The sequence below is a fragment of the Trichosurus vulpecula genome, chromosome 3 (genome assembly GCF_011100635.1).
Source record: "Trichosurus vulpecula isolate mTriVul1 chromosome 3, mTriVul1.pri, whole genome shotgun sequence".
Taxonomy (NCBI): domain Eukaryota; kingdom Metazoa; phylum Chordata; class Mammalia; order Diprotodontia; family Phalangeridae; genus Trichosurus; species Trichosurus vulpecula.
In genome coordinates, this window is record NC_050575.1 from 112,801,430 (window position 1) to 112,823,895 (window position 22,466).

At 44.9% G+C, this 22,466-nt stretch overlaps 1 protein-coding gene across 1 annotated transcript in view; it reads left to right on the plus strand.

The window, feature by feature from the left end:
- The window catches only part of NOL4L (nucleolar protein 4 like), a 207,865-nt gene that overhangs the window by 140,847 nt on the left and 44,552 nt on the right, over positions 1-22,466 (plus strand). The gene's annotated exons all lie outside the window — the stretch shown is intronic.

The window sequence follows — 22,466 nt, forward strand, 5'->3', positions numbered from 1 at the left end:
CCTGAAGAGTGAACCAGCAACATGCCTAAGTCCCAGCTTCCCTGCTTCTAACCCTGATAGAAGGAATAACTTCCCAATGATTAGAGTGATCCAAAAATGGACAAGGAGATGCCTTGGGAGGTGGGGAATTATTGATTCCATCAACAGACATTTAGTGAAGGTTTTAATAAAAATTTAATAAATATGTACACAAGGTACTGTGCTCTATGTGGAGAATACAGAGATGAAAAGTGACATAGCCTCTGTTTATAGTCTAACAGGAGAGATTACATGTGTAGAAAAAACTTACAGAGTCAGAAATGAAAGGGCGGGGGCAAAGGAGAGATCTGGACAAAGTTCTCTGGTTGAATGTGAAGCCAGAGGAGAACCCTTTTGCCTGGAGGGAATGAGGGAAGACTTATGAGGAAGTGGCAGCTGTGTAAGGAAGGCCCTGTGGGAATAGGATTTCACCATGAAGAGATGAGGAGGGAGGGAATGCATTCCAGGTGGGTGGGATGGCTCATGCTAAGGCATGAAGGAAGGAGATGGCAGCACTAGGTGAGGGAACAGATCACAGTTGTTTGACAGGAGCATTGAGGGAAATAAGACTGAAAAGGCAGGTTAGAGCCAGGTTGTGTAAGGCTTTGAAAGCCTGGCTTAAGAGTTTATACTTTATCCATATTGGAATAGAGAGGATGAATAGGCTGAAAGCCAAGTTAAACAGAATTGGGGTGGGTTTTTGTGATGATAATACTGATTTGGGCCTGGGCCCAGCTGAAAGGGAATCAATCACTCTTCTTTCTTCTAAGGTTTCTCTTTTATCTGCTCTCTTCTCTCCCAACCCCTCCCAAGTGGCAGCCAGAAGCAGTGAAGTATTCCTTCATCCATTAAACATATATTAAGCACCTGCTGTGTGCAGATCACTGCATTCTTTTCTAGGGGAGAGGCAGAGTTTATGGAAAACATGATAACCTGCCTTTACAGAACCTGCAGGCTGGCAGGGAGATAAAATCCCCTCACATAAAACTCTAAAACATGATAAATGCATTAGAGTGGTGCAGAAAAAAGTTTTCTGAGTTTAAGGGGAACATTGTCAGTGAAGGGGGAGCTCAGGGAGGCTTCTTAGAAGAAGTAGCATTTGAGTTTGGCCTTAAAGTCTAGGTAGGATCAATAGGAAAAGACAGAGAGATTAGACAAGAGAGCATGGAGGTAGGAAGAGTAGTCCAGGCAGCAGACAAGTGGGGACCGCCTAGGTAGAATATCGTGCACATTTTGGGGTGTGATCACTATAACTGGTGCTTCTGTTTAACTGTTTTTCTTTTTTAGAAGAAAGGGCTCAATTCTGAGGGGATAGATGAGAGGAAAGAAGTGGTACCAGAAATGATTGTGATGTAAGAACAAAAGGTATCACTAGAATTGGATGGTTGTTTTTTTCAATAAGTCAGAAGGTCTGGGCTAAGGTGGTAGCAACAGAAATAGAGGGGATGGTACAATGAGCTTGCTGCTAAGACCTTAGGAGTTGAGGCTTTAGAGCTAGAAGCAGCCCTCTACATCATCTTTGTCAGGGCTCCTTAAACTGGGCTCCATGACCTTGGATGGGAAGAATATTTTGATAGCTGTATTTCAATATAATTGCTTTCTTTTGAAATCCTATGTTTTACTTTATACATTTAAAACATATTGAGAAAGGGTCTGCAGGCTTCACCATGTTGCTAAAGGGGCCCATGACTTGCCTACCCTTTATTTTATGAATGAGAAACTGAGACCTGGAGAATTGTGAAGTGACCTCTCCGAGGTCACACAAAGTAATTTGTGAACCAACATTTGAACTCACGTCCTCTCATTCCAAATCTAAGACTTCTTTCTGGTGTACTGTGATCCCTCTCCTGGGGCGCTGTTATCTGATCCCTCTGGGCACCTTTAGATGTCTCGGGGGAACAGCCATGCTTCCCTGTGGCCTGATGAGGACTGTAGGGAACAGCAGAGCCAAATGAACATTCCTTCATTCACTTGTCTGGAGAGTCAGTTTGGCAGGTCAGAGCTGGCAGAGTGAGTGTCAGAAGTGGGTTCCTGAGGTGGCTCAGAAAGTCCCAGCTTTAGATCTCTCCCACATGTACCCGGGGGAGACATGGGGCTACTGTGCTTTGAGGGTTTAGCATTTGGGGAAAGCTTTGAGAAGGCCCAGGATGTGGGGGTTGTAGCCAAAGCATCTGGGGTCATGGTACACTCCAGCTTGCTTTTGATCTGCAAGCAAGGAATGGGATATGTAATAGGGAGCAACGGGTGATGAGCTCAGACGGGGACCTGGGGGTGTTGAGCAGGTAATTAGGAAGGGTTGAAGGTCAGAAGCCTGGAATGTGGGAGGAGGCGCTGGGTCTAAAAAGGGGTGTAATGTTAACTCTGTGAAATGTGTTAGCTTTAAAAAGTAAATAAGGGGTAGATGTCTTGGAGTTTGGGTCAAAGTTCATCTCCATGGCAGAGCTGGTATGGTTTGACTCTTGGGCTGTTTTTCTCAGGAGTTTGAATCCCTCTTTGTCTCGAGAAGCTGTGACCCAGAGGCAGCTGGAAATGACCAGGCCAGGCAAGACTTGAGAAGGTCTGGTGTGTTTCTCTGAGGAGTGGGGCTAGAACTGAAGAGCCATCCTCCACCAAAGGAAAGAAAGGGCTTTTGTGCCTGCCCCAGCCCCAGTGACGTTGACTCCTCTGACCCCCTCGGGCCTCCAAAGCTTCCCGGGCGTTGGCCCTGCCACGAGGGGTTCCCACAGTCTGAAGCATACCGGTGCTCTGTGGGAGCAGGAAGTCCACACTATCTAAGAAAAAAAAACCACCTTTGTTGAGGCGTACCTCGTGACGAAAGCCCTGGATTGCCTAGGGTCCTGGGTTCAAGTTCCAGCTGTAGCACTTTAACTAGCTGTGTGACTTTGGGCAGGGCATTTGGATTCTCTGAGTCTCATTTTCCTCTTCTCTAAAATGGGCACAGGCAATGTTTGTACCACAGCCTGCACAGAGTCACTCAGCAACCTGAAAGTGCCATAGATAGGAGAGTTTATCACTGCTACCACCAGCGTCACCTGGTTTGGGGTGACACTCAGCAGCATCCTGAGGTTGTAGCACCCATGTCATTCTGGAACACACTAATTGCCTCTGTGTGGCCCCTCTGGGCACCTTTAGACCTCTCAAGGGGTCCAAGTTCAGATTTCTATTCCCTGGTCACCTGGACCAGAGAGGAAAGGCTTGACCAAGGGGCTGGGCCAGAGGGGGGAAAAATAAATTAGAATCTTAAAACAAGATTAGTACTAATCCATCCATCTTAGAAAGTTCCCTAGAACTTTACACATTTTACTTACATTTTTCTAGTGCTTGAAGCTTCACAGAGGCAACAAAAGACTTATCACACCCATTTTCCTGAATAGAAAACAGGAGTCCAAAGAGAGGAATTGACTTATAATGGCTTATAATTTCTAGAGCACTCTAAGGTTTACAAAGCACTTTTCTCAGCAAAACCTTATAAAGGAGTTAATGCAAGTATTATTATTCCAGTTTCACAGGTGAAGAAACTGAGGCTCAGAGAGGTTAAATGACTTTCCCACGGTCACACAGCTAGTAAATGATACAGCCAGGATTTGAACCCAGGTCTTCTGATGCCAAGTTAGTGCTCTTTCTACCACACCAACCACACTTTCTCCCATGTTGTTATTACATCACATATGTCAAGGACCTGTGAATTCACTAGTTTGGGAACTTCCTACTCCATCTGCTGACACAGATCGCAACCCATCCATGACTTATTAGCTTAGAGCTGCCTGAGGCTCAGGGATTAATTCACTTGCCTGTGGTTACACGGCTAGTAACAACAGAGGCGTGTTTGGAACCGTATTTTCCTTGACCCCAGGTCTGGTATTCTGGTCTCTATACCGTACTGCCTCTATAATTATTTACAAAAATAATATAATTATGAATAACCCCCTTTGGAGGGACAGTCACTATTTAATATTGATACCAAGTACTTCGGTTGCTTTAATTTCCCTCTGCTCAGTGAAACTGATCCTGTTAGGCCAAGGGAACCACCCAGACCTGGAATAGAAATCTCCTCTTTGTGTCTTTGAGAGGAGCCCCTATCATCAGACTCAAGTTAATTGACCACCCATTGTACCTATGTAACTTACGTAAAGGACATCCCACCCTTCTTGTCTGGCCCTCTGCTGTGTGTAGTGGAAGGCAGGCAGCCTGGGACTGACCAGATATAAGGACAGGGGTGTTTACTGGGACAGGGTGGGCAGGCAGATTGGACTGGGAAGAAGGAGAACCAGAGTAGAGGACATTTAACTGATGTACAATCAATTTAGTTATTTAATCTGAAAGCTCTGGAGGCTGCAGAGCGATCTGTTCAGGGAGGAGGGGAGGATTGAGTCTCAGCACAGGCTCAGCAGCTGTTAGAGCACTGAATTTAAAGTCAGGGGCCTTGAGTTCAAAACCTGGCTCTCGTCCTTACCATCTATGGCATCTTGTGCAATTCACCTAATGTCTGTAGTCCTCTTTATCCTTCTTCGTGAAAAGAGGGGCTTGGGCTAGATCTCTAAGAATCCTTCCAGTTCTAAACCTTCTATTCCTATAAACGGCACCAGGTTTCCACATCCTGTCCCACCCACCTAAATTTTTTCTTTTCTTTTTTGTTTTTGGAGGCAATCAGAGTTAAATGACTTGCCCAGGATCACAGAGCTAGTACCTGAGGCCATATTTGAACTCAGGTCCTCCTGATTCCACAATCTGTGCTCTTATCTACTGTGCCACCTAGCTGCCCTTCACCATCTATCACCCTCCCTGCCTGTCATACACTAGGGCTGCTAGAATTTCCCAGCCCTGCTGGATTAAGGCCATAAGCAGAGATGCTTGGGTGTATCACGAGTTACTAACTGGGTAAACCTTCTAAACTTCAGGTGTATGTAACCCACTCAATGGTTATAGATGGAGTCCCTGGGCTCCCATGTGGGGAAACCCTTTTGGAAATGTGTACTGTTACCCCATGGGGGCATTACCTAGCCCCACAGCGGGCAGCTTGGTACTTAGCTAACTCCTTCCTCTGGAGCAAGCTCATTTTGTAGACCCAAGAATGACTATGGGAGGCAGCTAGGTATCTTAGTAAGTATAGCATTGGACTTGGCCAGAGGAAGAATCAAGTTTGAATCCTGCCTCAGATGTTTACTAGCTGTGTGACCTTAGGCGAGTCATTTCCCTCTCAATGCAACAAGCATTGATCTATTTCAAATACGTATTTTACTAAGTGCTTTTGTTTTTATATCACTGAGACTTCTCCCTATATTTCTTCCCTTCCCCTTTCTAGAGAGACATTTCTTATAACAAAGAATTAAAAAAAAAATAGAGAGGAAGAAGAGAAAAAAAAATCAGCAAAACTAATCAATATATTGAAAAAAATCTGACATTATATGCAGTGTTCCCCACCCGTGGATCCCACTTCCAATTGCTTGCAAAGGGGGAAGGAGAAGTATCTTTTCAAATCTCTTCTTTGGGTGGGCAAGTCAGTTAGTCTCACTCAGCCTTTGTTTCCTCATCTGTGAAATTGGTATAATGGCACCTCCCTTGCAGAGTTGTTGTGTGGATTACATGATATAACCTGTATAAAGGGCTTTGCCAGCCTTAAGGTGCTATACAACTATTAGCTGTTGTCACTGTCACCATCATCGTTATCATGAGTCAGCGTAGCTCAGGAGAAGACATTGCACTGAGGCTTGGCGTTATAGAAAGGACTGTGTGATGAGATGGTAAGAAAGTAGCGTTTGAAGTCGGGAAACCTGCGTCCGGATCCCGGTTCTGCTACTTGCTAACAATAGGACCATGAACATGACACTTTACTTCTCTGGGCCTCCGTTTCTTTATCTGTAAAATGGGGATAATAATCACACAACCTCCCAGGGTTGTCATCAGAAAAATACTTTGTGAATTATTTTAAAAAAAGCCCAACAGCTATAGAAATGTGAGCTAAGCTCTAGGACGGATTGGTCATGTAATAAGATTGAAAGATGACAGAAACACAGCACTGGTACCCACGGAATGTAAAGAGAATTAATGCATTGGATAGATCCTCTGTGAAGGCTTGCTGGGAAGACATGGACAAGAATCACATGATGGCGTAGATTGGCTACGTGTACTAGTGGAGGCATTCACACTGAGACGATGGATCCCTCAAAGTAACGACAACAAATAAACAACTGACATTTATATAATACCTTAAAGTTTACCCTGTGATTTATGGACATTATCTACAGTGAGTCTCTTTATAGCCCGTTGAGATAAGTTCTATCGGTGTTATGACTGTGCCCATTTTACAGAAAGTTAAGTTAGACATTAAATGACTTGCCTGTGCTCAAAGAGCTAGTAAGTGGTGGGAGTGAGATTTCCTGGCTCTGAGTCCTGCACCCTAGGCATTAGTTAAAACTGCTTCTGTTAGACATCTTAGTTCCATCTCTTATTTGCTTGGCGGTAATAAACCAGTCAAATGAGAAAATGAGCATGGGGGAATTTGAACTGTTTTGGAGAAAAGGAGATTACAGTGTACCCATCTTCCTGGTGAGAAAGCTGAGAGCTGAAAATCTAAAGGCAAGATAAAGTAAGGAGCTCCAGGACATGGAACAAATCAGTAACAAGGCAAAGATTTCATATCCAGTCTAGTGATTCCAAGGAGAAGGCTTTGCCCTCTGGATCAGTGACTATCAAATATAGATACGTATAGGAATAGCTGTAGTCTGTGTTTAGCCATGCTCAACCAGATTGTTCTCCAAAGTGTACCTGCTGGCTGTCATCATGTTTCTTCTGAATGAGTGCCTGATGTTAGGCTGGGCAGGTGGGTCAGCAGAGCCAAAAAAGATTGGAGAGTTCTCTTTCCACTTTTCCAAAAATGTAATTGGATTGTGTCTTTGGGGCAGCATGATGTGGCAGAAGGGGCATCGGTCCTCGAGTCAGGAGCTGTGAGTGCAAAGCTCAGTTTTTCCTCTTCATAGCTGTCTGACCTTGAGCAAGAGGCCTTCCCGGCTTGGCCTCAGTCTGACTTTGTGAGATGTGAGACTCTCCCAGTACTACTTTTTGTTGTTGGGACAATGCTTTGCGAAACTTTAAAGTGTTATAGAAAAGGGATTTACTAACTTCCCCTATCTTTCTTGGGAATCCTTGATCTAGAATCTGTTGTTCAGCATGGGCTCCTCCTCCTCTTCTTCTTCACCTTGATGAGTTGTTTGTGAATCTGGGATAATCTCAAAATAAAGCTCTCCCAATCCCCTTCTCAGACTTGATGATCTCGATTGTGTCTATATGTGATTGTCTGCCTATACATACCATTCATACAAATCATGCCCCGCCCCTCCCACTTCTGTCTGTTGGCATCCTACCCATCCTTCAAGACCTACCTCAAATGCCACCTCCACCTGGTTCCTTCTCTTCCCTGGCCCCCCAGTCCAAGCTAGAAGTGATTTACTCCTCCCGATCTCGTCATAATATTATCTCTAGTTTTAGGGTCTTTTCTATAGCCGAGGGGTTGGTGTGACAGAGATCACTCCATATCCTAGGAGACTCCGCCTCCAAAGGAGAGAAGAGGCAGTGCTCTGGGGAAGCTTAGATTCCCAAGAGGTCCAAAGTCCTCTCAGACCTCAAGCTGCAGTCCCACAAAGGTCGGGATGTGTGAGAGGACACCCATCCCTTCCATTTCCCTTTGGGTGTTATTCACCAGACCTCCTCTCTCAGCAGCTTCCGCACCGGAAAATGTGAGGTCCTGCTTCCCAAAAGGATGAGCGGGGGAGGGGAGAGAGGATGTTACTCACCTCCAAAGCTGCTTGACAGGAAGTCAGAGCCTTAGCCAGAGAAAACTCTAGGGCTCACTCTATTCCCTGGGATGGGAAGGAGTGTCCCAGGTGGCTTAGCTGGGCACATTGGGTGCTGACAGACTTGGCACACTTAGGGTGTCTTGACCTTTTTTACCTAGCTTGGAGTTTGGTATCCCCCAACTGTGTCTAAGGATGTATGCTCTGGGGGTAGGGGTGCAACATGCAGATTCTGTTGGAATTCAGTTTTTCTTCAGATTTTAACATTTTTTAAAAATCCTTTTCTTGATGCCTTTAGTCTTCACATTACAGTCACTTATGGGAGAAAAAAAAACACCCACTCTTCTTCTCCTCCTTCATCAAATTTAACTTTCTACATAACAAAACAATGAAGCAAAAACAACTGGGTAAGGCAACCCCATCAGATAGTGTATATATACAATTGTGTCCTAGTAGCCCCACCTCTCAACCATGTGGACAGAAGCATATCTCATAATCTGTTCTTTAAGATTTATCATTGGCTTTTCAGTCACTCAGAATTTGGCCTTATTTTAGTGACCTTTTCATTTACATTGTTGTAGGGGTGCGTTCGTGTGTGTGTGTGTGTGTGTGTGTGTGTGTGTGTGTGTGTGTGTGTGTGTTGGGGGGGGGCTCTGTTTATTTCACTCTATATCAGTTATGTAAATCTGCTCAGGGTTTTCTTTTTATGAGGGACATAACCAGGCTTCTTCCTGCCCAGGGCTGAAGAGGTTTTTCCACTGGCTTGAAGCACATGTGGACCAGAACAGTGATATCAAACTCAACTAGAAACGGCAGCACCAATCCTTACATTCATATCCCAGAGGGTCACATAATACTTAGTTTTAAAATGTAACGTTGTCTATGTTTTGTTGTATTTTTATTTATTTTGTTAGATATTTCCCAATTCCATTTAGATTTGGTTTGACTGCACTTGGGAGTGCTTAGTGTTTGATGCCCCTGGACTAGAATACCTCTGAATTTGGAGGAAGGGGTCCTTGATTTATATCCCAGCTCCCCTACTTACTAGCTGTGCCATCTCTAGCAAATCCCTTACCCACTTTGGGACTCAGTTTCTTCCTCTGTGAAGTGAAGGAGTTGGACTAGAAAGTGCCTAAGGTTCCTTCAAGATCTAAAATGCTGTGGTCTTTTCTTCAGCCTAAATTTCCCATATTTAGCAGCCATATTAGGTATCCGCTACCATGGGGGTATTAGGTTTGACCAAGAAAATAAGAGCCCAGAATCTTGGATTATAGTTTCGAAGTAAACATTTTTTATTATTAATGTTTACTTTAAAATTAACATGTTTTACAATATCTATACTTATATGGTATTTCCAAGGTTTTCAAAAGATTCATGTACATTAATCAGAGATTCACAACCTCTATTTTATAGGTAAAGAAACTGAGCTTCAGAGTGGTTAGCTCACTTCTGGACACAGAGCTAGTGAGCGTGGGGGCAGGATTGGAACGTTGATCTTTCTGACAGTCCCTCCACACTCCTTCTATTGCTCTTCACAGTTTACAAAGTGCTTTCATATGCAATCACTTTTTTTGATCCTTAGTACAATCCTTTGACCACCAGACCACAGTTATCATCCCTACTCGATAGATGAAGAATCAGAAAGGGAGAGCAGTGCTTTGCCTGACAGTGTTGGAATTTCTACCTAGGGTCTTTGCTTCCCATTACAATGGTCTTTGTGCTATAATAGTAACAACAGACCCTGTTTACATAGCACTTTAAGGTTTGCAAATGACTTCATATGCATCCTCTCATTTTATCCTCACAAAAACTTGGTGAGGCATATGATGCTATTACTCTGTTCTGAAGATGAACAAATGAATAAATAAACTTGCTTCAGTACAACTCCTTGTATTGGGAAGAAGGGAAGAAGGCAGGGCAATTGAGGTTAAGTGACTTGCCCAAGGTCACACAGCCAGTAAGCGTGTCAAGTGTCTGAGGTGGGATTTGAACTCGGGTCCTCCTAACTCCAGGGCTGGTGCTCTACTCACTGCGCCACCTAGCTGCCCCTTCAGTACAACTCCTAAGGTTCCCAAAGGAAAACTTCAAAGGTCAGAGAAGTATTGTGGTTGAAGTAGAAAGAACCCTGGAGTCAGGAGACATGAGTTCAAATGCCAGCTCCAAAACTTACTCACCAAGTGATCCTAAACAAGTCAGTTCTTCTGAGTGTCAGGTTTCTCCTCTGTAAGATGGGAATACTATAAAATCCTTCTTCTCCCTTTCTCAGTGAGTTTCCCTGAGGAGGAGGTATATTGTAGTTATTGGTAAGGTGACAGACACCCCCCGAATCTTGCCTCTAAATTCAGGACCCAGCCCCATGAGCCTATTTCCTTCCATAAGGTAGCCATGTGCTCATTCATCCCTCTCTAAAGAACATGAAACAGGATCTGGTCTTAGAAGAATGGTTACATCTACAACCTTGTCTGGCTGCAGATTGTGGGGGCAGTGGTATTGGCATGACTAGCAAGAGGGACAGGGATCCCTTCCCACCCAGAAATAGAAATCTGGTTCCAGAACCAGTAACCTGGGGAACAGGTTTGTGATTCAGCCTTGTCCAGGGCTTGGTATTTACAATATTGTAGTGGTTTCATTTCTCCACATCAAGCCCACAGGCACCTCTTTCACCAGGCTGCCCTGGGCCACAGGTGCTGCCCTAGACTTAAGACACTAAAGGCTAAGGCATAGAGGAAGCTCTCGTTAGATGCTTAGGCATTTGGTCCTTTCTCTTCTAGCATCAAGGGCTAATTTCAGTACCACTCGTTCACTTACACTCCCCTCCTTCCAAATATCTCAGCCTAAATGTGGTTGCAGTCCATTAGGTAGTATAGTGTAGCACCTGGGTGGTGGGAACTGAATTCTAGTCCTGGCTAAGCCAATCACTTTCTGTTCTACCCTGGGCCAGTCACCTCTCCCTCTCTGAGCTATAATTTTCTCCTCTGTAAAAGAAAAGGCTTGGACAAAGTGAGGTAAGGTTTTCTCTAGCTGCAAACCCTATTAGCCTATAATTTTAGAATTTCTTGGCTTGATCTGTTGCTCCTCCAGCCTGTTTATAGTCTAGGATGGCCTCCTGAACTTTAGAAAACATAGACCCCATCATTCCACCCCACAGACTATCCCAGCATGGGCACACGGACGGCTGTTACCTTTCAAGATTTTGTACTGACTGACATTAAACCACTAGGCTCATAGAATCAATTATTTTCCCTTCCAATATAAATCACTCCTCTCCTCGTCTCATCCCATTCCATTCTTGCCAGTTCCTTTCCTTAAAGCCTCCAGATTTATGAGTCAACCTTCTGCCCTCTCTTCCTACATACCACTGGCACAGGACCGCCCAGTATGGCATGCCTACATCAAAGAAGGTGCTGTGCTCTGTGAGCAAAGCAAAATCACAGTGGCTCAAAAGAAACGTGAGAGGCACAAATTTAGAGCCATCGCCAGTCCAAATGTTCATCTAGACTATTTGTGCCTGACCTGTGGAAGAGCCTTCCGAGCTCATACTGGTCTGATCAGCCAGTCAGACACACTATATCTTGACCCCGACATAGTGATGTCATTTTGGTCCTCTTCAAGAACAAAGGACAACAACCAGCAACCAACCAACCATTCAGTAATTCAACAAACATTTATTAAGCACCTGCTGTGTAGAAGGTTCCATGCTGGGCATTGGAAGTGCAAAGACAAAAACTACCTTCAAGAAATTTGGGTTCTTTTGGGGTGGAGGTGGGAAGATGATGTGTAGGCAAATAGTATAATACAGAGGACAAAGAAGATAGCTAGACAAGGAGGGGACCAGCACTAACAAACAGGATATCATTGTAAGGTAAACTGAGGAAGGAATGCCTCCATGTACAGGTTAAATCCTGAACAAATAAATAGCAGTAGGAGATGGCAAATTGAATTTGGGGTATAAATAGTCCAATTTAGCTAGAATGTAGAGTGCATGAAAATAAGTAATATAAAATAAGTCTGGAAAGTAGGACTCAGATTAGGGAGAGCCTTAAATCCTAGGCTGGGAGTTTGCATTTTCTTTTTTGAAGTAGGGAACCACTGAAGCTTTTGACTTAGGTAGTGACATAGACAAATGCCTAGGGAGATTTGGGAGGAGTTATATAGATGTCCTAGTGGGAAATAAGGGGATGAATACAAAAGATGTTATGGTGGTAGAATTGACAGGACTTGGCAATGGTTTGGATGTGAGGGAAGGGAAGTTGAGGAAGACTTGGAGGTTTTGAGCCTGGATGCCTGGGGAAAATGGCGATGGCCATCAACAGAAATAAGGCAGACTTGGAAGTGGGACTGATGAGTTCGTTTTGGACATTTGTGTATAAGGTAAAGGGGAAGGGACTGGGCAAGCTCTAGATCTCTTATTGCCCTAAATCCTGGGAGCCTCGGAATCTCAGAAAAGGAGCTAACAATTCCTGCTGGGCCAAGCCATTCTTGAACCCTTCCCAATGCCCTTGGGACTTGGGGGACCTCAGTCCATGCCAATAAGAAGCAAAAGATTGTTGTAAGGATCTAATGAGATCATTTATATGAGAGCACATTTTTCAAGAGGCAGTAATAACAGCTCGCATTCACAAGCATCTTACGGTTTACAATTAGGTTTTCCTAGGGTTCATTTTCGTCACCCTGCATCTTTACTCTTAGAGACAGGCTACATGAGTTCTGTTCCCTTTTCTGCCATTTATCTGGCCTGTGACTTGGGTAGGGCTAGTCACATCCCCTCCCTGGGCCAGAGACTCCTCGCTGGTAGAAGGGGGCTAATGATATTTGCACTGCCTATCTCCAGAAGGCGGTTGTGAGTGAAGGTCTTGGTAGACTGCAAAATCCTTAAAAGGGGAGGGGGCTGTTTTTGTCACCATGACAAAACTACCTGCTCAAGAACCACTTGCCTCTGTATGGTTTGCCCCCTCTGCAGAAGGGGATAAAGTAAGCATCTCTAAGCTAATGTTCTACGGTTACTTCTACTGTTCTATGTTCTGTGTGCCCTGACTGCTAACTTCAGCTCTGACCTCACTTAAGGGCAACTCTGCCACCCTTCTGTCTTGGCAGGGTTTGTATCTATCTTTGGTTTTCCTAATGCAGATATTTACAGTCAACAAGGTGAGCTTTCTCTTATTTCATCCCTGCATCCCATCCCATCCCCATCTTGAACTTTGTATCCCATCAGTCCTCAAAGAATTGGTAGAAGTGGCTGGGACCCCAGAGGGCATCTACTCCAACCCGCTGCCCACTGATAAGGGGCAGTTATTTGCTGTGGCAAGTCTCTTCCTGAAGATATCCAATAACATGGGACTCACCGTCTCTTAAAGCAGGCCCGGGTCATTGTTGGACGGAGCTAGGTATAACTGTCATATCTAATGCACTTCTCCTTTCTGTCAACAAGCAGAATGTCTTTCTCATTGTATCCCTTCAGCTATTTGAAGACCACTATAAGGTCCCTTTCCCCGCGCTCAAGTGTTACCTTTTCCAGATGAAATATCCCCAGTTCCTTTTTTTTAACCTGTCTTTTATAGCATAGTTTTGAGTTTCCTCTCTGTACCTATCCCCTTCCTCTAGACATGTTCCAGTTTGTCATTTTCCCACCTAAAATGCAAGGCTCTGACATGAACACAATGCTACAGATGTGATTTGACCAGGGCAGAGCACAGTGGGATCATCCCATCTTCTCTCCTTCTGGACAGGAGACACACAGAACCCAAGCAGGGGAGAGTGGGGAAGAGGTGGTAGTGATAATCATAGCAACAGCAACAACTTTTCTTGGTAAAGGTACTAGAGTGTTTGCCATTTTCTTCTCCAGTTCATTTGACAGGTAAAGAAACTGAGGCAAATAGGGTTAAGTAAACTTGTCCACGGTCACACAGCTAGTAAGTGTCTGAGTCTGGATTTGAACTCAGGTCCTTCTGACTCCAGGCCCAGTGCTCTAACCACTGTACCACCTAGCTGCCCATCTCGCATTTATATAAGTGTTTTATGGTTTACAAAATACTCTCCTCTCAATGACCCTGAGCTGTACCTGTAAGTGCCAGTTAGTAAACAGCAGAGTCTGGATTCAAACCCAGACCACCTGACTCCAAATCCAGCATTCTTTTTCCCTCATCATGTCCCATTTTGAGCCAAGACCTATTTACCTCACACTGTTCCAGTCAAGACTTTAAAAGCCTAAGCCGGATGGAGAGGAAATGGTGCTGATGGGCAGCTTTCCCTCCTCTCTCCCCGCCAGGAACAGGCAAACATGAGGGAGAAAGGCTCTTCTTCCTCTAGGGGCCTGGGAGGAGGAAGGAAAGCCAAGTCAAGGAGGCAGCCCCAGGAAATGGCTCTGGCTCTGGGGCAGCTCCAGGAGCTTGGCTCTCCTCAGCCAACAGGAAAATGTCCATCAGGCTGAGCCTGCAGGCAGCTCACACAATAAGGAGCTGTCCCAGTCTCCGAGGCCAGGCCAGGAGAGGAGGAGCCTGGGAGACAGCACAGGGAGATACCTTTATCCCACCAGCCCAGGACCAAGCTCAGCCGGACACAGCCCTCCCCTTGTCCAGCCCAAGCGAGTCACTGCTCTCACACATTGTGTTGGGGCTTCCCAGATGGAGACATTGACCCATGGCGGGGTTGAGGGCAGGCTTCTGGGATGAGGACATCTGAGTCTGGGGCCTGATGAGGTTTGTTCATATTAACAAAGGAGAACAGGGAAACCTAACACCTCCTTGGGAAGTTAGCCAGCAGAACTGTGCCCCAACCCCCACTCTCAGGCCCTAAGCAATTATCTTTACTGGGATGTGCATTTGAGAAATCACACTACCAAAGGGGCTTCCTGTTTCCAGTACCCCTAAAGTAAAAGAATGACTTGGTCGCAAAGCCTATTTGGGGCTGCATTTCCATTAACTTCAGGCCATCAGACATCCTCTTAACCTTTTGCTAAATGCTGTTAATTCAGTTGGAGGGAAGGTAGAGTAGGAGTGGGATTAGAATGTTAGAGCAAGAAGAGGCTTCTGAATTGGAGGGGTGAGGTGTGAACCCACCTGTAATGCCCTCCTCATCCCCAATGTTGTAACTTGGTAGAAATCACTTTTGTTTGTTTCAGAAATGTGTGACACCCAAAGCCTGTTTAATTTTTAATTCTATTATGATTAGTCTAATATAGTCTTAGGAATTTTGAATGTAACTTCCTTGAGGTCAGGGACTATTTCATGGTTTACCTTTATAACCACAGGCCTAGCACTATGACTTGCTTTTAAAAATGTTGATTGAATTGAATTAAGACCGTGAAGTGGGACTTGGTGGGAAGCAGATTTCAGTTCAATAAGAGGAATTTTCCAAGAAAGCAGAGAACTATCCAATGACAGAATGGATGACTCCAGGAAGTGGTGAGCTCCCCGTTACTGAAGATGCCTTTCTTGAGCGCCCAGATTTGGCCATAAGGGAAGAGAATTCCAGACAACTGGGGAAGTCAGCCTAGGATTTAAACAAAAAATTTGCCACAGATAACTTCACTTAGAGATAGAAGATGGTTGTTTGTGTGCTATAATTTGTGCCCCTAGCCATGTTAGAAGTAGGATAATGGAAATCCTTGTGTGGATAGAGAAATTGAGGGTTATAAGAGAGGGAGCAGCTCCAGTAAGTTGTGATGCTTGTCCCAGAGAGCCCTTCATCATCATCAGGGATCTTAGAAGTTTTAAGTAAGTGGCATATCCCAAGTCAGTCCCCAATAAAAGGGGGAAAATTGAGCTGCCTATCTTGTGAAGTTACTGTGATGAAAGCAGCAGGAGAAGAAAGGGCTTGGAAAGTTGGGGTGGAGAAGTGATGGTTGTTTTCAGGTGCTTGAGCTGCCATATGGAAAAGGGGTCAGCCTGATTCTGCTTGGCCTCGGAAGGCAGAAGAAGGACCAATCCGTGGAAGTTGCGAAGAAGCAGATTTTGGTTCAATGTAAGGAGTAAAAGTCCTAGCAATACAAAAAGTGGAATGGATTGCCTCAGAAACAGTTGGTAGGTTTCTTGTTCAGGAATGGGTTAAACCCAGTGGCCTCTCCCAGCCCTAAAGTTCTGGTGATTCTGTAAACTATATAACGCTATATATTATTAGCATCATTACTATTTTTGTTACTTTAAGATGAGCTATTATTTTTATTTATTATTATGAGCTATTCCTATTTTAATTAATTATTATTATTATGACTTCAACATCCCCGTGATTTTTTTTCCCTCTCATGTGCCATCACAAGACATGTTGAGACTCCACCATCTTTGGGTACCTCTGACTGCCTTAGCACAGCTGGGGCTCTAAGGTTACAGTTGGGCTGGACCAGGGCTTCTGCCTTCTGAGGACCCCCTTCTACTTCCTCCAAGAAGAAGAAATAGCCCCTGTGCTCCCGAAACCTGAGGCCCACAAGGATACACAGTTGTTACTACTTGTGGATGTGACTATGGCCTTTACCTAAGAGACATCTGGACCCTTCTCAGAAGTTGTATAGGGATGTGATGTTGGAGAGCTATAAGAAGCTGGTTTGTCTGGGACCCACACTTCCCAAGCCAGATGTGATCTAACAGTTGGAGCAAGGAGAGGGAGATAATGTAGATGCTCAAGAGAGATTTGCTGAAACAAGTAGATGTTCAGATAAGGAAAGTGAGAACCATAGTAGTGGTGAAGTAAGGATTTGAAATTCTGTCTCTAGCTCCAAACCTTCATCAAACTTCCGTGAGGTTCATTATAATCTCCATACCAGAAACTTTCAGTTGCCCATATCTAGCTGCCATCTTTTCCCTGAGCTCTATCTCCACATCACTTGGATGTCACATAGGCACTTCAAACTCAACCTCTCCAAAACAGAACTCAGATCTTTCCCCCTAAGCTTATCCCTCCTCCTAATTTTCTTGTTTCTCTTAAAAACAACCCTACATCTAGTCATCCAGGTTTGCAGATAAGAGTCCTCATTGATTCTCCTCTCTTTTCACCCCATCTCCCATAGCCAATCATTTGCCATATGCTGTTGCATCTCATGTCTGTCCCCTTTTCTCCACTTACATAACCCCCCTCTCTAGTTCAGTCCCTCATCACTTCTTGCCTAGACTATTGAATTAGCCTCCTGATGTCTCCATTCTCTCTCCTCTCCAATCCGTCATCCACACAACTCCCAAAATAATCTGTATGAGGCACAGGTTAACTATGTCACCATCCTGCTCGAAAATCTTCACTGGCTCCCTACTGCCAATAGAATAAAATACAGACTCCTTAGTGTGGCGTTTAAAGCACTCCACAGTATGGTTCCAGCCTATCTTTCCAGAATTATTTCCTATTACTTTTCATCACATACTCTACATTCCAGTCAAAGTGGACATTCCATCTCCCACTTATGTGTCTTTGCACAGGCTGTCCCCTATGCCTAGAATACCTTTGAAATTAATAGCTCTTTGCCAGGTTTAGCTCAGCTGCAGCCTCCTATATGAGACTTTTTCTGACACGTTGCCTCCGTCCCCCAAGACCAAAAATGTGAAGCCACTATCAGTTTTAAAACTCGGTGCTGTGTCCCATTCGTTCCTAAGGAGGCATGTCATAGTGGGTCAAGTACTATGCTAAGACCAAGCTAAGCCACTGGCTTTCTCCAGCACATCCCATGGTCTTGGGATCACAGGATATCAGAACTGGAAGGAGCTTAGCTTAGAGGTAGGAGGATGGGATGTGACCTGGGAGTGACCATAGAGCACAGAACATGGAATGTTAGAGCTGAGAGGAAACTTAGAACACAAAATATGAATTATTAGAATGTAGAATGTCAGAATTGGAATTGAAAGGTGCCTTAGAGACCATCCTGTTCAAGCCCCTTAATTCACATATGGGGAAACTGAGGCCAAGAGAAGGGAAGTAATTTACTAGAGTTCATGCAGAGCTAGGACTAGAACCCAGGTTTCCTGACTCCCAGGATTCTTTCTATTGTACCCTACTATATTTTCACTTGCTTTTCCTACATTTCTCCCATATTTTTAAGAGATCTAGCAATCTCTTGTCCTTCCTTCCAGTCGCTCCCTTGCAGAAATGGAGATATGAGGCCTGTTAGGAGTCTGCAGTGTTTCAGAATGTTGTGTTATGTAAACATTATCTAAAACATCCATAGTAATCACCATAACAAACTTGGTTTTGACTGGACCAGAGGATGAGTTCCCAAAATTCAGAACAGGACAAGATTCCCCTGGGACTAAGTCTAGGAATCTTGATTGAGAGGGAGTATTCCCGCTGACCTCTGTGGTTCTGAGAACTCATAAAAAAAGGAGAAGGAGCATTAGCTTTGGACAGAGGACCCACATTTGACTCTCAGCACTAGTATTTATCACTTTGTGTGCCCTTGGCCAAGTGATTTACCCTCTCGGAACTTCCCCTTATGAAATGGAGATGCAAATGCTTGTGGCATGGCTTTCTTGATCCCCCCTACTGCAGCGGCTTTCTCTCTATTAATAAACTCCAATTTATCCTGGATGTAGTTTGTCCATAGTAGTTTGTTTGCATATTGTCTCCCCAACTAGACTGTGTGCTCCATGGAGGATTAGGGGCTGTCTTTTGCCTTTCCTTGTTTCTCCAACCCTTAGCATGGTGCCTGGCACCTAGTAGGAGCTTCATAAATGCAATTTATTGACTGACCTATTATGGGGTTATGGTGAAGAAATCACTTTTAAACTGTAAAGGGTTTATGGTGATGTGAATTGTGATGATGATTTCTCTAGAATTCTGAAGACAAATGGCATAGACTCCTGGAATTCCCCATTTATAGGATCATAATCGTAAACCTGGAAGGGACCCTAGAAATCATCTGATCCAGGCCTTTCCCCATTTTTGGTGTCCTGGGTCACTTTGGCCACCTGGTGAAGCCCTTCATAGGCCCCTTTTCAAAAAAAAAATGCTTTCAGAAAGCATAAAATGAAATCCGTTAGATCACAAAGGAAGCCAATTACATTGAAATATAGTTAAAAAATATTTTTTCAAAAACAAGTTCACAGACACCAGGTGAAGTACCCCTGATCTAGTTCAACTCCATCATTTTACAAAGAGAATGAAGCCAAACCTGGGAAAGGAGGGACTTGCCTATGGTCAGATAGGGAGGTAGTAAGCAGAATAGCCACAAAGTGAGACTGATGCTCTCTCTGGCTCCTGAAGTGGCTTTTTCCACCACACCAGGCTGTCCCTGGTCTGGCATACCTGCCTCCTCCCCACCTCTCCAGAGCTCCTGGGTTTCCTTCTTCCTGATCCCTATTCCCCTTCCCTCCCCTAGCTTAGCCTTGACTGACTCATTTGTAGCCTTTCTTTTCCCTCTGCCTCTCCTTCTCCTCCCCCTTCTCATCTCTTTTGTGAGTGAATTATTGATAGGCCTTCCCCATTCCCTCCCTTCGAGGCCAGGAAGGCTATTCCTGCACCCCTCTACCCTCCCTAGCAGCCTTTGAAGGCTGTTGCCAGGAAGTCAGCTTGAGCTTCCAGGCTGTGGCTGGTGCTACCTGGCTTGGATTGTGACCTAGTACTCAAGCCCTTCCCATCTACACCTTCTCACTCCTCCCAGCCCTCCCCACCCCCCAAAGGCAGAGTTGGAAAAAGAAGGCCTTGCTTGCCTGAAGGTTCCCAAAGCAAGGGCGTCCTTTGGTGGGGGAGAAGGGAAGGAGTGGGTAAGCCAGACAGAGAGAGGGCCAATTCCTGAGAAAAAGTCCTGACCTTTCTCAGATTGGCGCCCGATTTGCAGAGAAGTGGGGAACCCTCCAAAGTCTCGGGGGCTCCTCGGTGGAAGGTGGTTGGGCAATTGATAGATCTCACAGAGCCATGCTTGTGCAGCTCTGCTGGCTTTTACATAAGGTCATTGTTTTCAGAGGTAAAAGAGGTTTTTGTCTCTGCTCTGGAGACGTGACAGAGGGAGGAACAATTTCTCCCATTCATCTTTAATTCCCTATTTGAATTAGGGCCCATTGCCCTAAGTTAAAAGAGACATTAATGGCACCATTTCCCTGCCCTCAGATATTCCAGCGAGCAGGTGGTGGAACTTTGTCTGTGGCTCACCAAGACTCCGGGATTGGGTTTGTTCGAAATACCCGGGGGGGAGTCACAGGTCACGTGACTGGTCGATGCTCCCTGGGTTCGTGCCTCATGAAACAAATTTTGCCCCCTGCCCCAGTGCCTCTCATGCCTTGGGTGGTCAAGGCAGATTTTTGTGAGACCCCAGAGAGGCGATGGCTTCGGGTCTTGTCCCACTGCTTTCCATCTGTCCCTAAGATCCCTAAGGTCCTTTGCCTGCCTGCCCCTTGGAAGTGAAGGACACTTTGGGAGGAGGAGTGGCAGGTGGGGAGGTATCTGGGAGTGATAAGATGAGCACACATCCCAGTTGGTCTACACTTTGCCTCCCCTGCATATACTCTGGGATCCACTAACCTGCCTATTTGATGCTCCTCACACAAGACACTCCATTCTGAAGTCTGTATCCCCCATGCCTGGAATGGTCTCCCTCCTATCTTCTGCCTCTTAGTATCCCAAGCTTCCTTCGAGACTTGGCTCAAATCCACCTTCTGCAGGAGGCTTTTCTTAGTGTCCCTCCCTCAGCTACTAGTGCCTTCCTTTCTGCTATCGCCTTTCATTTATATTTATATATCCTGTATATACCTAGATATTCATAGATTGTCTTCCTCATTAGAATGGAAGCTTCTTGAGGGCAAGGACTGTGTGTTTTGCCTTCCTTTGCATCTTCAATCATATAGTGCCTGGTAAATACCAAGGGCTTAATAAATGCTTGTTGGCGGACTTTAAGTTTTATAAAGTACTTTGTAATATTTCTGTGAAGTATGTAGCACCAATATTATTCTTATCCCATTTTCCAGATCAAGAAACTGAGGTTCAAGAGAGGGAAAAACTTGGGTAGGACATTTCTCCTCCCTAGCATTGAGTTTCCTTATCTGTAAAATTAGTCGATTGGACTGAGAAGCTTTCTTAGGTCTCTTCCAGCCCTAGAACCCTGATCCTATGACTTTTCCATATGTCACACAGCTAGTCAGAGCTACAGCCAGGGCTTAAATACCGGCCTGGTTCTCAAGTCCAACATACTCTCCCCTAGCCAGAAGAAGGCAGCCCAGAGCAGCTTGGCACCTGCTGAAAAGATGTGGGGGCAGGGAAGGGACAGGGAGGAGTAGGAAATAGGTACAGATTAGCACCAGGTAACTGGCTACAACCCCTTGGCAGCTGCAGGCCTCCAGAGGCAGCTGAAAGGTCATCAAATAAACTTTGGGGCAGAGTGTGTCATAGGGTGCAAGTTTGGAAGTCCCTTCGGAGTCCCCGTAGGTCCCCGCTCCTGTGTCCACTGCCTTAGTGAGCAAAGCTTCAGGTTACAACCATATCCTTCTGTACTAGAGGTTTGGGCGGGTCTGTCACGAAGGGACCATGTGCCCGGAAAATCCCAGCCACCAGAGGATTAAATCTGATTCTGACGTCATTTGTATGATGAAGGAACTGACTTGTTTTAACTGTTTGGTGGGGTGGTGGTTATGGGTTTGGGTTTCTTTGGTTTTTTGTTTTTTTTTTGGTGGGAAAGAGTCTGACTTGCTTCATGGAAAAGCTAGGTAGGAGGAACTTTACTTCTTCCTCTCCCTCACCCTCCACCCCCGGCCTCCTTTGCGGACTGGAAATCCTCAGTCATTTCAAAGTATTTATAATTCTTATCTCCAAATCTGCTATAGGTCCCTTGAATCCATGCAGCTGCTTTTAAATATAATCATAGGAGCACAGAGCTAGATCCCAGAGAGACCTTACAGGTTCATCTAGTTCAGCCTCAGAATTTTACAGATTAGGAACGTGAGATACAGAGCGGAGCCAAATGTCTTGTCCAACATCACCAGATAGTAAGTGACAGAGCAAAGACTTGAACTCAGGTCTTGTGATGCCTAAGTTTACTATGGCTTCAAGGGCCCAGAAAATGTTAGAGCCAGAATACAGAGTATTAGAATTGGAAGGGTTCTTAGGATAGAACACATTAGAGTGTAGTCTGTTAGGACAAAGGATTCTTGAGTCAGAGCTTGAAGGGACCTTAGAGATCTAGTCCTGGCCCCCCACCCCCATTTTCTGTTTTTTGGTTTTTCTTTGTTTTTTTTTAGAGGGGGGAACGTAGGGCAATTGGGGTTAAGTGACTTGCCCAAGGTCACACAGCTAGTACATGTCAAGTATCTGAGGTGGATTTGAACTCAGGTCCTCCTGACTCCGGGGCACGTGCTCTACTCACTGCACCACCTAGCTGCACCTGCTCTCCCCACCCCCCATTTTCATCAGGGCCACTGAGGCCTAGAGAGGTTGAGTGATTTGCTCATGTAGCTAAGGTTGGAACCCAGGTCCTCAGGTGCTAGAGCTGGAACACTTTCCAGTGAATCACAGAAGTGGAGGGGACCATGGAACATAGAACTTACATTGTTTTATGTGCCTTAGAACATAGGTGAATGTTCATAGTGATGTTAAACTCAAATAGAAAAACATATTAACTTAGAAAACCACAGATCAACATTATCTATGTCGTATTGTCTTTTTATTTATTTTGTTAAACATTTTCCCAATTACATTTTAATCTGGTTTGACAGAAGGGAGTTTTACAGGCTTGTAGCTCAGTCATGAGTTTGACACCTG